This window comes from Balaenoptera physalus, assembly GCF_965194825.1.
Source record: "Balaenoptera physalus genome assembly, chromosome: 17".
Classification (NCBI taxonomy): Eukaryota; Metazoa; Chordata; class Mammalia; order Artiodactyla; family Balaenopteridae; genus Balaenoptera; species Balaenoptera physalus.
Window position 1 is genome coordinate 41,783,969 of NC_138895.1, and position 15,392 is coordinate 41,799,360.

The following is a 15,392-nucleotide window of genomic DNA, read 5'->3' on the forward strand; positions in this document are numbered from 1 at the left end:
GCAATCACAACATTTTCTTTTCTGAGAGTCATTGCTGTTCTATTAGTGATAAAAGTAAGTATGATCAGTCAACAATCCCAAAATATGTGGAAGTAAGGTGCAGGTCCTAAAACATTTTGCAGTGGAAAAAAATAAAGAACCACAAGCTAATGTTTTGTGATTAAATTTTTTCCTCATCTAATTTCATCTGTGGAAGAGCACCTCTAGAGGATAAGAGAAGAGAGAACCAATTATTTCCAAAGACTGGTTTCTCCAAATAAAGGCATCTGTTCCATGCCGGCAACTTTCACATGAAAGAAAAACGAGACTTTGAAAGTATCTGTATTCATGGGTGATGGCCACATGTCTCAAAAAAAAAAAAAAAAAAAAAAAACACTACGATTATCCAACTGCAAATATGGTCTGCTTGCTGCTGCTTCTTATCAGCTGGTATCTCTCTCTCTTCTTTCTTCCCTCTCTTTTCCCCCTCCCTCTCCCTGCCTCAGAAACTTGTAAAGCTATGATATTTTTCTGTACTCTAAACAGTAACTTTTCTAAGTACAGTGAGAAGTCTTGATAATTTTCCATTTTAACTTTAGTATAATTCCCACCTGCAGCCTGTGTGGCTGGCCCTGTCCATGGGGAAAAAAATGGGGTGGTAGGGTTTGAAGACTTCCAGGAGAGTGGTACTGAGCCCTGGAACAGAGGAGCCTGGGAGTCAGAAAATCTAGGTTCAGACCTCGCCCCACAACCCATGCAGGGCGACGTTGGGCAAGTGAGGAAGCCTCTAGGAGTGGTTTACAAATGAGCTCACTCCCAGGTGAGTATTAAGTAAGGCAACATGTGAACTTCACTCCACGAAGGCATCTACCGTGCCTCCTCCCCACACATATCTGTCTGAAATTGTTCGGTCACTTGCATGAAGGAACTAAAGGCTGCCCTTCTGAAACCATCTCTTGGAATTGTTACCTGGAAGCAAAGACAGTAAGATGCTTCACCCACTTTGGCGTTCAGTCACAGAATCTTAGGGTGAGACAGACCTGTCATTCTATCCAGTGCCATTCCTAGTTTTAAGGCTGGTTCATCAAGCAACAGCTGGAATCCCACACAATATCAGAGAAAAGACAAGACTGGTGAGTAGAGAGGGAGTGGGAGATGGGGCTGGAGAAGAGTACTAGCGAGAAGTGCTCAGTCTGGGGTCTGCCCAGAAAACAGACATGACAACCAAAAGAGGGATGGGAGCCCCTGGCACCTAAGGGATCACTTGGGGGCATGGGAGAGGGAAAGCTGGGAGTCACAAAAATGGTCCTTGTTGGGGCCCTGATCCAAGGGACAGTTCCAGCTCATAAATATGTCCATGCATATAATATTTTGCTTACAATTTCAGGGGTCTCATCCTTGACAAAAAGTACATTTGTGAGCCATAGGGTGAAAAATAAATAAAACAGGTTAAGATGTGCACTTATGAACATGCAAGTGACTTGACCACTTCAATTTACCCAGGGCTGCTGTACATGTGGGTGTTTGTTTGCTGAAACTTAAAGCTAAAATATGGTGGCGATAAATTGTACATTCTGTGATAAGAGAACACAATAAAAAGGGATCAAGGGGGGAAAGGGATTGGGAAAGAAACAACATGCTCTTGCAACCAAAGATTTCATTTTTGGTCTTAGCAATGAAATATTTGAGGACAGTATTAAGTAAATAACTTGAAATATTTGAGGACAGTATTAAGTAAATAACATGAGCTTTCACCAAATATTTAATAAAGCATCAAAAAGTACCCCAACTGTTCCAGACTCCTACTTTCAAGGAGCTTACAAATCAGCAGAGAAGTCTGAATCACATGGATAGCGGCAAAATGCTAGATGTGATAAATTCTATCTTTGAGGAAGAGAGGTCATGAAAACTTGAATAGTTTCATTAGCAACTCAGGAGAGGACAAAGTGGGTTCCCTGCAGAAATAGCTCTCAATTAAGGCTGAGGTGAGAAAGGTCTAGCAAATCAGGGGCACTGTCTGACTTGAACACCTCTATATCCCCAGGCATTAAACAGGACTAGACTCTCCGTTAAGAATTTGCTGAGTGAAGGTGACTGAAAAGGAACAGCCATAGAGAGGAGAAGATCCTACAGGGGGCTTCCAGAAGAGAGCAGTGGACAGTTCAAGAGTGGTCAAGTCAGATGCCTAGCACAAGCAAGCCTTTCTGAAATGATACTGTGCTTTGTACATACCATCTCATGCAACCCACATGACAACCTTATGGGTCGTGCCATTATTATCCAGATGAGAATTATTTCCAGATGAAGAGTAGGAGATCCAACAAGTGGCAAAGCACTGGGGAGTTGGGTCTCTTCACCACTTCACCTGGCCGCCTTCTAGCAGAGAAGAGAACATAATCACCTTCCCCCAGAAGGGCAGAATCCCAGAACCATTCATCCCAAGCTGATGCTACAGTCTCTAACTTTGCAGTGAGTGAAACAGGTACGAGATTTGCAAAGACTCAGAGGACCAACAGACATGAAATAAAAATTCTCCTTCCAACCACCAATGCCTGAGCCCCACTTTCTTCCCATAAAGCAACTACTATTGTCAGATTCATATGCATAAGTAGTTTATGCACTTTTTGTATAAATGTAGCACACTATATACATTGCTCCCTGCTTTTTTCATTTCACAATATATCTCAGGAATGATTCCATATCAACATATATAAATCGGTCTCATCCTTTTAAAAACTATAGATTGGTTACAGAAGAAAGAAGTCTTAAAAAATCCAATTCTGAGAGATTTTTATCCACACACTCTGAATTTAAAGTTCAAAGAGTAAAAAGAATTCCCAGTGTTTTCAAATTAAATGATACTAAACAAATCAAGGTGAAAGTCCCTGAAATAATATTATATTGGTGAACCATAGCCTAAAAGTCCTACATTTTGTTGTTGTTGTTTCTTCCAATAACTAAAATTCCTTAAATTAGGGAGACAATTAACAGTGAGCAATTTATTAAGGATTGAATACTGTCCTTTAACATATAAAAGGGATTCCTTTACTTTTCTAATATGAGGCCTCCATTTTAAAACAAAAAATTGTGATATCACACATGATAGTATTTTGTTTACAGTCTGCTGATTGTAAAATACATAAAGACAAGTTTCTATTAATTTCAGTAATATTTTAATGCATTTTTGTTCATTTAATTTAAAGTGTATTTGAAAAATGTCATTGTGTGAAAAAGTATTTGGTCTGCAGACAATGCTTGTGCTACTGAATGAATGAACGTAGGTTCAAAAGCCCCTTGAAACTCACTGCTCCTCACCCCCCAAGAGTATTGAGCCCAGAGTCTGGGACACACTGCTGTAGAAGAACAGCCTCTGCCCTCCCATCAACTCCTCCTTGACTCCTTATTCTCTGGTCCCTGCCTTCTCTCCTCTACATAATATTAGAATTGAAAGAAATTTTTAAAAATTATTCCCTAAACAAAAGTCCAATGTTCGAAACATGTAAAACAGTTAGGCTGCTCTGGTGGAAAGTTAAGGGTCCAGACCCAGCCCTCCTGACCACTTTTTATTCTCCCATATGGCCAGAAGTTACCAGCAAAATGAAAGGAAACTCAAAACAGTTCGAAATCCATGCAAGGAGCCAAAGCACAGGAGGGAGCCAAGTCCCAGGGCAATCAATAATCAATCCTCCATGCAACCACTACCCTTTAAGGAAAACCTACCAGGTAAGAGCCCCATCAACATTTCCCAAGAGTAGCTGGACCACAAGAATCCCTGGAGCAGGGATACACAATTGGGTTCTGAGGCTCCTTTCTGGAGGCTGTGATTCTATGAGTCTATGAGGGGTAAGGAAGCTGCCCCTTAAACATTGAAGCAATGCCCGAATTCTGGCAAGCTATGTGCACTGGACATCTAATCTGAGCTGTCATCACTTCCTCCTCTCTAAATCCACCCGATATCCAAGTACTAATTATTTTTCCTTTGCAATGTCTCTGGCATCTGCCTATTCCTTCTTGTCCCACAAACCCAATTCTGGCCATCCTTCTATAATATCTAACATCTAAACTACTGCAAAACAAGTTCCCTACCTGGCCTCAGTCTTCCCCCATTCCAACCCATCTGGCCCACCGCAGTCAGACCAACTCTTCAGAAACACAACTTTAACTGGGTCCATGGTTTCCTGTTGACTGGCACAATTTTTTTTTTTTTTTTGCTTTGGTTTTATTAAGATTTATTTTACCATGGCACCCTTTGTTCAAAAGAAGTCCAAATAGAAAATCTAATATCTAAAGCAATTTGTTATAAAGAACAGAACTATTCTGGTTTCACAGTGCTGAGAGGATGAATGAAAGGGCCTGAACCCAATCTGGGCACCCTCTATGCCACCTCCCAACCCTAAGGGGTCCCATAGGACACAGTTTTTTAAACTTCTGGCTTACTCAGAAGATAAAGCTTAAATCAAATGCCTTATGATCTTTCTATTTATTTCCCAATAATCACCCAAGGGTCCTTTTTGCTGTATCTGCATATGTTAATTTACTCTCTCTCTACCCTCTACCCACCCCACCCCAAGACACCTCGCTTCTCCCAAAACCTTTTCCAGTCTCCATTCCTGTCTTATAACTGCCCACAACCCCATTACAATAATGTTGCCTTGATAAATCCTACCTGTCTTAAGACAAGCTGAAATTCCAACTCACTCCACCTCTAAAATCTCATTTACTGTATCATTTAACTGGTAAGTAATCAAGCCTCTTCATCTTTTGTAGCTATTTAATTTGTCCTGAGCGGGTTTATCATTCAATGGGAACTGAGCTTACTACCTGTTCTGTGCCTCCATCAAACACACTGCTTTAGACATAGTAGGCATTCATTAAATATTTATTAATTTACTTCAGATTTACAACCAATAGCAAAAATCTTAATTTTCTTTCAAATATTCTAAAAGGTTTCATTACCAGGGCTACCCAAAGAACATATGCCTTTCTTTTAAAATAGTCAAATTAGCTTTAATGGGTTGCTCATTTTATTACTTTTCATTTATATTTTCCTCTGATATTTTATACCCGCTTTCTCTAGCCAACTCAAAGCTTGACTTGGACAAGTCAATGGAGACTGATCACATTTACTTTCCATTTAGACCTGAATATCAGGTCTAAATGCACCTACCTACCCTTATTTAAACAAAGGATTCGAATTCATTGTCCACATTTGTTTCCCATCAGAGGTCAAATGTGGATCTCATTTCTAAATAAATCTAGCTAGAGATGAGAATGAAAATGTGTGACAGGTAGGCAAAGGGGTTGGGCAATAAAGAATACTTGCCTGACACATGATAAAAGTTACAGAATCCTAACATCACTTAAAAAGAACACTTTCACAGGAAAAGGATTACTATGTCAGTCTGATAAACATCACAGTTCCAGTCCCAATATCATCTGCTGTTCTTCCCAGCTGTGTTTGCTTATCACTGTGTACATAACATATGCAAAGATTCAGAAAATAAACTAGCAGTGTTTCATGACCTGTCTTACAGCTCACATCTTCCTATATCTTGAGGTTAGGGGAAGGAGTATAGTACATCTAGTTTTAACAAAATAGAGCAACCAGCTTCCTAAGACTTTGTATTTAAAGCACAACTTGCACCATGCTTACCATATTCACTGGGAGATGACTTCCCAATTTCTAATATTCCGCTTGCCAAATTGGATGTGCATTTAAAATGCTCTCAGCAATGCTGCTGTGGTAGCTCCCTGGCACAGCCCTATGCCAGCCTTTGCAGGAACCATAATCTATCTACTTCAGTGTCACCAGGTGCACTCCCCACAAGGTCTAGTGGAAGGGACATCCCAAACACTCTAACATCTTTCAGCTAGTTTTCTCTCCTGGTGCTCTAATAGACCTGGCCACAGCTAGCTCATCACTGCTCTGGCAATATTTCCTCTCCTATTATTAGTGGCCCCCTAGCTCTTGAGAGCTTATCTTTAGACAAACTGCCATTACATCTCATGGTAATATTTTCTCTGTTATTTCTCTGATGTAATATTCAATCCAGTCAAGTCAGGTACCAACTAAGAGTTCACTGCATACATACTTTTAAGACATTCATCTTTGTGGCAAAGAACTTCAGTTTGGCCTCCCACCAAACTTCGAATGCCACTGCAAAAACTTTCTATAACCTATGAAGCCACAGTGATTCCTGTGGTTTCCGTTTCTAGTGACACATGAAAGTAATGTAACTTGCATGTCCTTCCTAGTAAACAGTAGAAGTTTCTACTGCCATCCTGGATGATGACAAAGGGCTTACCTTAATCAAATCAGAAGTATAAAAATGTAATAGTTCCCAAGTTCCAAAGAAATCCAGCCTGGGTTCATTATCAATAATTTCACAAATTAGGATTAAACTTTTAATAATGTCTATATTTTTTAAAAATGAAAGTACAAAAATCAAAGTGTTATTGGTAATAATTGGGCTCTTAACTACTTTTTTAGAAGCAATAGCAGACTGTTCTTTAGACAACAGACAGTTTTTGGTCTTTCTTACTTAACATCTGATTCTAGCCAAATGATAATGTGCCCCGTTGGTTTAAATAAGCCATTACTTACCAGGTTCTCTCCAAAAATGGTTTAAAGAGGTCATTTTATAAATTCCCAAGTGACTTAGGTCCAAACCTTGAGACTGCGGAAAGCCTGGTAAGCACAATCAATCACCACCATGCTTTAGCCTCTAGCCCCTCACTCCTGCCCCCAAGCACCAAGTTCACCTTGTCTAGCAACCCTGAGCGAAAAGCATAGAGGCCATTTTCTTTGAGCAAGACCTAAAATCTTTAGTTCCTTCTCACTGCATAAACAGATTCTTCCCTCCATCATTCACTTCTGAAAAAAGTACAGTAACAACTAAAATTTCTGACAATCATCCTAGATCCAGGACGGCTATGGAAAAAATGACTCACTATTCCCCATACCCCTTCTTCACAATGAAGAATAGTGGGGAGATAATGATGTTCCACACTGATTCTACTTCCCAATTATATGCAGATTAGTAGTGCCCCCAACTCAGAATTAAAAATATAAATGAGGATTTTTTTCATTCTCCTAACCACGGGAAATTCCTGAAAGCCTGCTCCTAATATCCTATATAGTCTTGTACATAGGAGAGTTGGGAAGCCTAATGATCAATGAGTCTGTCTATCATTTTGCTCCTGAAGAATGCACCTGAGGGCTGGAGTGCACCCCATGCCACCCAGCAAGTCAATGACTGAACTAGAAAGGGAACTCCAGTTTGCCTATTACGGGAATGCACACACACTAGATCCTTCTTTTCATAATAGAATAAGTTTACACCAGGGGTCCCCAACCCTGTTAGGAACCGGGCCGCGCACAGCAGGAGGTAAGGGGCGGGTGAGCGAGCAAAGCTTCCTCTCTGCCACTCCCCATCGCTCCCCCATTGCTCGCTTTACCGCCTGAGCCTTCTCCCCCCACCCCCGACCCAACACCCGGTCCATGGAAAGATTGTCTTCCACGAAACCGGTCCCTGGTGCCAAAAAGGCTGGGGACCACTGCTTTACATTACATAATCAAACTCAAGATGGTACAGAATCCCTCTCCTCTTAGAAGTGACTAGGAAGTGGACCTAGCCAACTGGGAGATGCCGAGATGGAGATATAGAGTGACCAAACCGACTGGGATAGGACAAGCCTCAGGGACTAAGGACACTGGGCAGAAGACCACTCTGGAGTGCTGAATGAGATCAACAGAGGGAACAGGCCTCAAGGCCTCAGTGTAGTATAGGAAGGTGGTATTCTGACGGGAGAATAGAATTTAGTAATGGAAAAGCCTGGATTAGGAGGCACTGAGGGATACAGAGTGGCATGCATTTGGGCATATCCAAGGATATCTGCTGGCCAGTAGCCAACTGTGATTCCTAGGTTGGGGGCAAGGGCAAATGTAAAGAAAACAGTGGATGCATAGTTCATAACTGCTAAGGAACACGTTAAGCCAGATATTCAGAGAACATGGCTCTAAAATTATTAGAACTTGGGAACAAAGCAGGTAATTAATTTGGGGAACAGAGGGAAACCTCAGTTTTCTAAACTGGAGCAAAAGGTCAAACCAGAAGAACTACTAAAAGAGTGATGGACTAGAGCTCTTTGAAATGAAGAAAGTGAAATGCTGGTTAATCATTTACTTAAAATCAGTGCTGACAATGTACATGAAGGTTAATGCCAGGCTCACAGTAGGTCTCTAACATTTGTCAATTCCTCTACTTTCTCCCAAGTCCAACAACTAGGTGGCAGCCCTTGAATGCCCAGAGCACATTCAGTAGTCTATGCCCAAGGTGTTAAAAGATTAATGAATCTAGTCAATCACATTCCCTAAGGCACTTGGAGGTATTGAGATCGTTGGATAAACAATGGGAAAACTTTACATTTGTGCCCTCCACATTCAACAAGATCTATATCCTAGAGGCCCCATTCACCCAAATACTGATTTGCTTTAGGGACCCTCATCAATATGAAGCCCACAAAAACAAACCCCTGCTTCATGAGTTACATTATACAGGTAACCTCAATCAGAACTAACAAAGCAGAGGGATTTTAAGTAGGTCTCTTACAGTCATTGAAAATGTTAGTGGTTCTAAGCAAGATTGATGGCTTAAAACTTTTTCAAACAAGAGGGTCTCATACCTTAAACCTCAACCATGGGGCATTACTTTTGCAGTGATTCTGATATAAAAGCCTGAACATCACTTGACAAAGTATGAACATTCTGAGGAGAATCACAAGAAGCTCTTCCCTGTTCAAGCCACATAAGGCACTGAGGCTTAAAGGCTGATTGTGGCTTCAGCACAAAAAACAACTCACTAGAAGATCACATACCAAATGATGGGATTGTGTCTGTGAAATAAACTTTCTTCACTGATATGTGATCCAGTGTCATTTCTTCAGAGTAGCGAAGTGCTTGGTGCTATACCAGAGAATATACCCATCAAGAAATATACCCAGATCTCTGAAAGATATGCCACAATTTGGCTTCAAATTGGAAATTACATCCTTTATAAGCATTATTCTTTAGTTGGTTAAATACATGCAATCATAAGTACACACAATGTTGTTCTTCAAACTACCTCTTCTTTTGACTGGTGTTTCAGAAGAAACATTGCATTTATTAATACCAAATATGCTAATGTGTCACAGTGTCTGTCTTCTCTTTTATCCACTCTGGAGATATTCTGAGCTTATCTCCGAAGAGTGTGTCTGGCAATTCAAGTGTGAAGCTACAAGCTACATAGTCTCTAATTGATCCACAGCAGTAATCATGTCTCACCCTAGACAAATTACTATAGCCACAAGTCCACCCAACTGCAATTGTGGATGGAGTCAATATTGAACCTGATCCAAATTTCACCAGTCTTCCTTCTACCTTAATTCTCTATGTCCAGTTTTACATGGATAGCATTGCCATTCATTTTCTTTTTGTAGGAATGAAGTATTATTTTTATTATGATTATTCATGTTAGAGTTCTCTTTTTAATACTGGATGATTATTTTTTTAAAACATGTCTTTCCTAGAAATATCACTAGTAAAATGCATCCAATTTTTCTCTAATGTGGTGCTTTCCCCGTCCATAAAACTTATTTGATTAGCAGTACTATAGAAGCTAAAGCTTTTGTATGCAGGCACTCAAGCATAATTTAATCATTTTATTTAAGCATGAAAAAAATTATTCTGAAAGGCCTGTTAGGTAAAATATCCCTGATTGGTTTAAACTTACATTTGCAGGTATATTAAGGGTGAAATAAATCACGGAATGCCCAGTATGCAATGGAATAGTGTTAACTTTGTTATAATAGTCAGCAGTAAGTTAAAAATTGTAGTATTAGAGGATGTAAGGAATAACTATCATTATAAATAACTGCATTTAAACAGGTTATTTTAAAATAAATTTTGTTTTATGCGAAACCATTTTATATTACAAGGATTTTCACCCATGGAAACCTCTTTCACAGTCAAACGAGATGAGGTCCTAATTGCATAATACCATTTATCTGCTGAGGATAAAAGTGCCAACAAATGAAAATGCACATTAGGCAAGAGATTGTCAGAATACAAAATTGTCTTTTTTATTTTTTTTTTTATTTTTTTGTTTTTTTGTTTTTAAATAACCCACTCACATTAACGAAAGACTGCAGTAGCTTCCAAATTATAGGTTGTTATTTTTAGTGGAAGTAGTTCAATATTCATATTGGAGCAGATGTAGCAGTTTAACAAAACAGCTCTTCAAATCCTGCACAAATTGAAAACAGGAAAACTGATTGCATTTTCTCTTATCACTTTCCTTTTCTGAATTGACACTTTTGGCCTTCTGAAAATTTACACATGGCTTTCATCTCAACAGCACCTGCTGATCAAACAGAAACCTAACATTTTCATGAAAATGGTATAAAGAACTAGTTTTGTTCTAAACGCTGTAAAGGGCATAAGCTGCCTCCTAGATAGCAACAACTGCTGGGTATAAGGCATATTCATAATAGTTTTATATTTTCATTAAGCTTTTAAAAAATACATTAAGTCCCTTCTGGTTTTTTCCATGTTCACTTTTGTATGATTCAAATTTCTTTGACTCAATGTCTGCCTAATACTTAGTTTTATCATGCAGCGACTATGCAAAATGTGTAAAAGGGTAGCTTACACTAAGATACGGAACACTTAGTATTTTCTCTGCCACTGCTTGGAATACACATATTTATCTATACATATTGCTGTCTATCCAGGCACATGGGTGTAAAATACACATATCCCATTTTCTTATTCCACTCACAAAAAAAAACAAAGTCAGGCCCTGTTTTTGAAGGGGCCTTACAAATTCTTTTATCAGATACAGATTTAGCAGGTGCTTGAATGTTTGAGGATCCCCAGCTGGGGAAAAATGGATGTCACCTGAGCACAGGCCGGTAAGGATCTACCAACCACTCAGTGTAAATGTCGCTGGGAAGATACAGGTAAATCTTGAAAATGGGTATTATTATATGTAAAATACAAGATTGATAGCTAAGTAGCTTCCCAGATTTTTAAATAAGAGTGTATCACATATTTATCTGTTACACCTAATTCTAAGTAAAATTAAAGATGCTCCTAAGACATGTTCTCTGTCAGTTTCCTAGCAAAAGGGCTCTACCCCTCTGAAGGATTCCAGGTGTCCATTCCCATTCTGCCTGGGTGACAAGGTAACCTCAGGCAGAAATGACATACAGTAATATATGTACCACTCTGGCAAGTTGGCCTGTGAATTTTGGTGTTTCATCATGCTCACTGAGGCAGCAGCAAACCTGAAATGTCAGTATGTTCAGTCAATGGAAGTGAAATAACGGGACTCTATTGTCTTACCCAATCGATCTGCTGTTGTCAACAAGGAAACATGCCCCCCTGGCTTTAAACAAATTTTAATTAGGCTCTTAGTTACTGGTTCATATTTACCTATGAAAACACTTATCTTGACTATGTGTAGGAAGCAAAACAATTGTTTTTCCCACTTTTATCCATTTTAACTACCTTCTAAAGTTAATACTATAATTTTTTAAGTACACTCATGAGTGTATTAAACATTTTTTTAATTAAACAGTTTTATTAAACATTTTAAAATTATTTTTCTTTTAAACCAACTCCAAGGGAAAAAAAATCCCACGGTTCAAATCCAAAATACAAATCTACCTAACAACTTGATTTCTTTTTCCCTCTAGACCTAGTTGAACCCATACTATAAAATCAACTAATTCCATATTAAAAGTAGGTTTCATTTGCTTTTCTCACTCATTCAAGTACCACCATTAGCATCAATTCACCACCCATTCAAAACATGTCACACAAAACCAAACACAAATGATCAATTCCAAAAGCCTCTACCAATTTTGCTCAGTTTATCAATCTTACAAATAAGGGGTAAATGAAACTCCTGTTATATGGGAGATGGTGCGAAGAAGGGCAGAAGGTGAGGGTGAAAAGAAAATAAGGCATTTAAGCCATTCAAATTTGCCTAAGTTCTACAGTCCTTCCCTGAACCAGAAGGGAGACAGTCTCACCTTACAATAAAAATAAAAATGAACTAATCAAGTTGTTAAGCAGCTTTTTCTCTCCCCTCTTCATCTAAAGGTTTCAGCATCCCGTCAATAAATAATCTATTGTTCCCCCTTTATCCAGTCTCTTTAAACCTATTCAGAATGGCAAAACTAAACCCAATTAAAGATAAGGCCCTCCGGTAATCTCACCTCCGTGAGTCCTGTCTGGATAGCAAAGGTGATGGGAGATAGCGGCCAGGCCAGGGCTGATGCCTCCTCCTCACCCCACACAACAAAAGGCAGATTTCTCTTTCTCCCTCTGCTAATCTTTAAATGTAAATTCTCTCCGCCAGCTAAGAGGAGCGACAGATAACATGTTACATCTTCACTTCTCCTGGTCTTATCGACTTCTGAATCATTGGAAAGGGAGAGAGGAAAAGAGAAAGGCAGCCTCCCCACACCCCCCTCCCCCGTTCTTTCCCACCCCTCCTTCCTCCCTGCCCGCCTCCCCTCCCCGTTCACGGAGATTACCTTCTGGCAAAGGAGCGCAGGAGAGGCGGCCGCAGCCGAGGCGGCACCCAGACCGCGGCTTTGTATTCATTAAACACACATCGGAGCTTATCAGAAGTAAAAGGCTTGTCAGGATGGCACATTGTGTGTGAGTGAGTGTGTGAGCGCAGGAGGGAGAGGAGAGAAGCCAACGTGCATCAGGGTGATTACAATATCAGCAGGGCCCAGATGGAGGCAGGAAAATAAACAGAGGGTGCGTGTGAGACGGAGCGGGAGAGGGAGGAAAAGTGGGAGAGACAGAAAGAGACACAAGCTGGAGGGAAGAAACGGAAAGGCAAGGAGGGGGCGGGGGCTCCGGCTCCAGAATGGGGGTGGCAAGGAGGGCGAGGTACCCCAAGGCTGGCTGAGGGTGAGAGCCAGAGCTGGGGGAGGGTGGCCTGCATTCCCCAATCTGCCTCTACCCGGAGAGAACGGGAGGAATCCAGACTAGCAAACTGTATTTCCCTGCTCCAGGGCTAGACCGCGAACATTCTGGAGGTTCTGTCAAGGTCAAAGGGGGATCAAGAGCTCTCTTTCGGCGGAGCTTAACAATGAGACATTCACCATCTCACCTCCATCCAAATAGCCACAATTTGCAAAACAAACCTAGTGAGTCCTCACAGCAGTTACACAGCCTTCCAGACCAACCTCAAGTGGGAGTTCCCATCCCTTTCTTTGCTGACCCCAACGGTCCTAATTTCCAACCCCCTGCCCACACACACCAAGACCGACACAGGCAGATAGAAAATGTCTCATTTCTCTGGGCTTTGTGTCCCAGCAGAAGACTTGTGTAACCAGCATCACTGGGATAAGAAGGCGCACTTGTGATTGGTAGCTACAGGTGACTCTGAGACACCTGCTCCGCCTCCAGAAACTGTGTTGTGGGAGGGGGCTCCTCATGTGTACATCTGAGAGTCTATTTTGGAGGTGGGAATTTAAAACTGAGGCAATCAATCTCGGCTTGAGCTGCCTCACAGCTCTTCACCCACCCAGAGCCCAGGAATCAATCAGAGAACAAGCAGGGAGCTAGCGCTCCTCCATCAGCCCAGAGTTCATCTTCCACCCCATCAGGGTCTGGAGGGAGATACACCTGAGTGGTCTCATGGGAGCCCCTTCCCACTTTTAAATGCACCCGTCAGACAACATGAACATCTGATCAGATCCTTAATGGAGTGCAGATAATGCAGCAAAGAAGGTTATTTTATTGCGGGGAGAGGGAGTATTTGGTCATGTTGTATTTCAAGGCACTGAAGCTTGGTTAACAAGCTCTCACTGCAGTATGAAGAGTTCAGAATAAAGTAGCCAATAAAGTACACAATTGTTCATGGCATACACTGCAGCCCCAGCTGCAGTGAAACTTCAGGTTGTAAAATAGTTTATGCATGAGGTCTCAATATAAAGAGACAAAATAGTTGGGAGGAGGGGGAAATAAGGCTAGTGAGTAGAGAAAAGCACTGAGGAGCCAGAGAACTAGCAGCAGCCTCTGAGGGGAGACAAATTTGAAGAAGCCCTTTAGAAAACGAGGAGAAGCATTGCTTAATCAAGCACTCCCCTCCAAAGCACTCAGTCAAAAAAGTTTTACATGTAGTGGATCCTCCTGCCCCCCCTGCTCCCACCCCAAGAAAACAATTAAGGGAAATTTGATAGGTAAGGTAAAGTGAAAAAAGCTGGGCATTGGTGGGGGAAGGGCATATGTGAAAAACCTTGTCATGCAATGAATGTCAGATGAAAAGGGGTCTGCCACAATCCACCAGTAATCCAATAATGTGGAAAACCTCATGGTATCACTGAGACGAGAACGAGGTAGTATTTCCCCATAAATCTTCAAAAAGTGAGCAGGTTCAATAGTTAGAGAAGGGTGCAAGGATAGGAAGTAAACCATTTGGCAGGGTATGTTACAAGATCGAGGGCACTCTAAATGGGTGAAAATCTGTCATTCTTACATGTTTTAAATTTAGTAACAGATTTCTCTCATAAAGGGTCACCTTTCACTTTTCCTCTGTTACAAAAATTGCATTCAGAGTAACCAGACACAACCACATATACCTTCCCCTTTATTACATCTTAGATCAATTTGGACACAAACTACCCACAAACGTTTATAAATCCAATGCAACTCTAGGAAGTAAAAAATACAACTTACAAATTCCAACTGATTTTTCCATTACATGCTCTCTGAAAAAATGCTATTTAAAAAACAAAGCCCTACTACTTTCAAACCCAGAAAAGGCTTACATTTTTTCTTTAAAAAGCATCCAGACACTGAAGGCATGAAGAAAACTGCACAAAAGCTTATCTGCCAATGTTCTTATTTTGTAAAGGCACAGTATTTCTATTACTACCTTGTTTGTTCACTGACTTTTGGCTCACGGTTACAGAAAAGATCAATCAATTCTCAAATGGGAAGAATCCATGACTCTCTTCCAAAGCAAACACTTTGCTGCAAAGCTTTCAATTAAAAAAAGGGGGGGGGCAATATAATAAGAAGTATAATCACAGAATAAGTGTACAACAGAAAGTGGTTTCTATAATCACAGCTGTCTTAAAGGCCAGGCTGGAGACTAGAAATCTTAATTTCAACTAGTTCTTTTCTTAATAATAGGTTACCTTCCTATAAGAGCAAGAAGGTCCATCTGCCTCAGGCAGATAAGTTTCGAAGCATTAATTCAGATAAAAATCTAGCATTTTCTTTCTTTCTTTGAGTATGTGAATTCTAGTGTGCTATAATGTGAGAATTCCAACATATGACCATTATGGCATAATATCTCATTGCTCAGCTTGTCATTATTTCATTTGTAATTCTTATGTTA

The 15,392-nt window shown here is 40.4% G+C and overlaps 1 protein-coding gene across 6 annotated transcripts in view; it reads right to left on the reverse strand.

Moving 5' to 3' along the window:
* The window catches only part of RUNX1T1 (RUNX1 partner transcriptional co-repressor 1), a 137,045-nt gene that overhangs the window by 116,487 nt on the left and 5,166 nt on the right, over positions 1-15,392 (reverse strand). Inside the window, exon 1 of one of the 6 annotated variants that reach the window (XM_082434180.1) lies at positions 12,565-12,665. The exons of 3 other annotated variants lie outside the window; for them this stretch is intronic. The gene's annotated coding sequence lies outside the window, so the exon portion shown is untranslated. Of the gene's footprint in view, positions 1-12,243; positions 12,390-12,564; positions 12,666-15,392 lie in introns of those variants that run through there. 2 more of the 6 variants (XM_082434184.1, XM_082434181.1) reach the window with 2 other exon arrangements.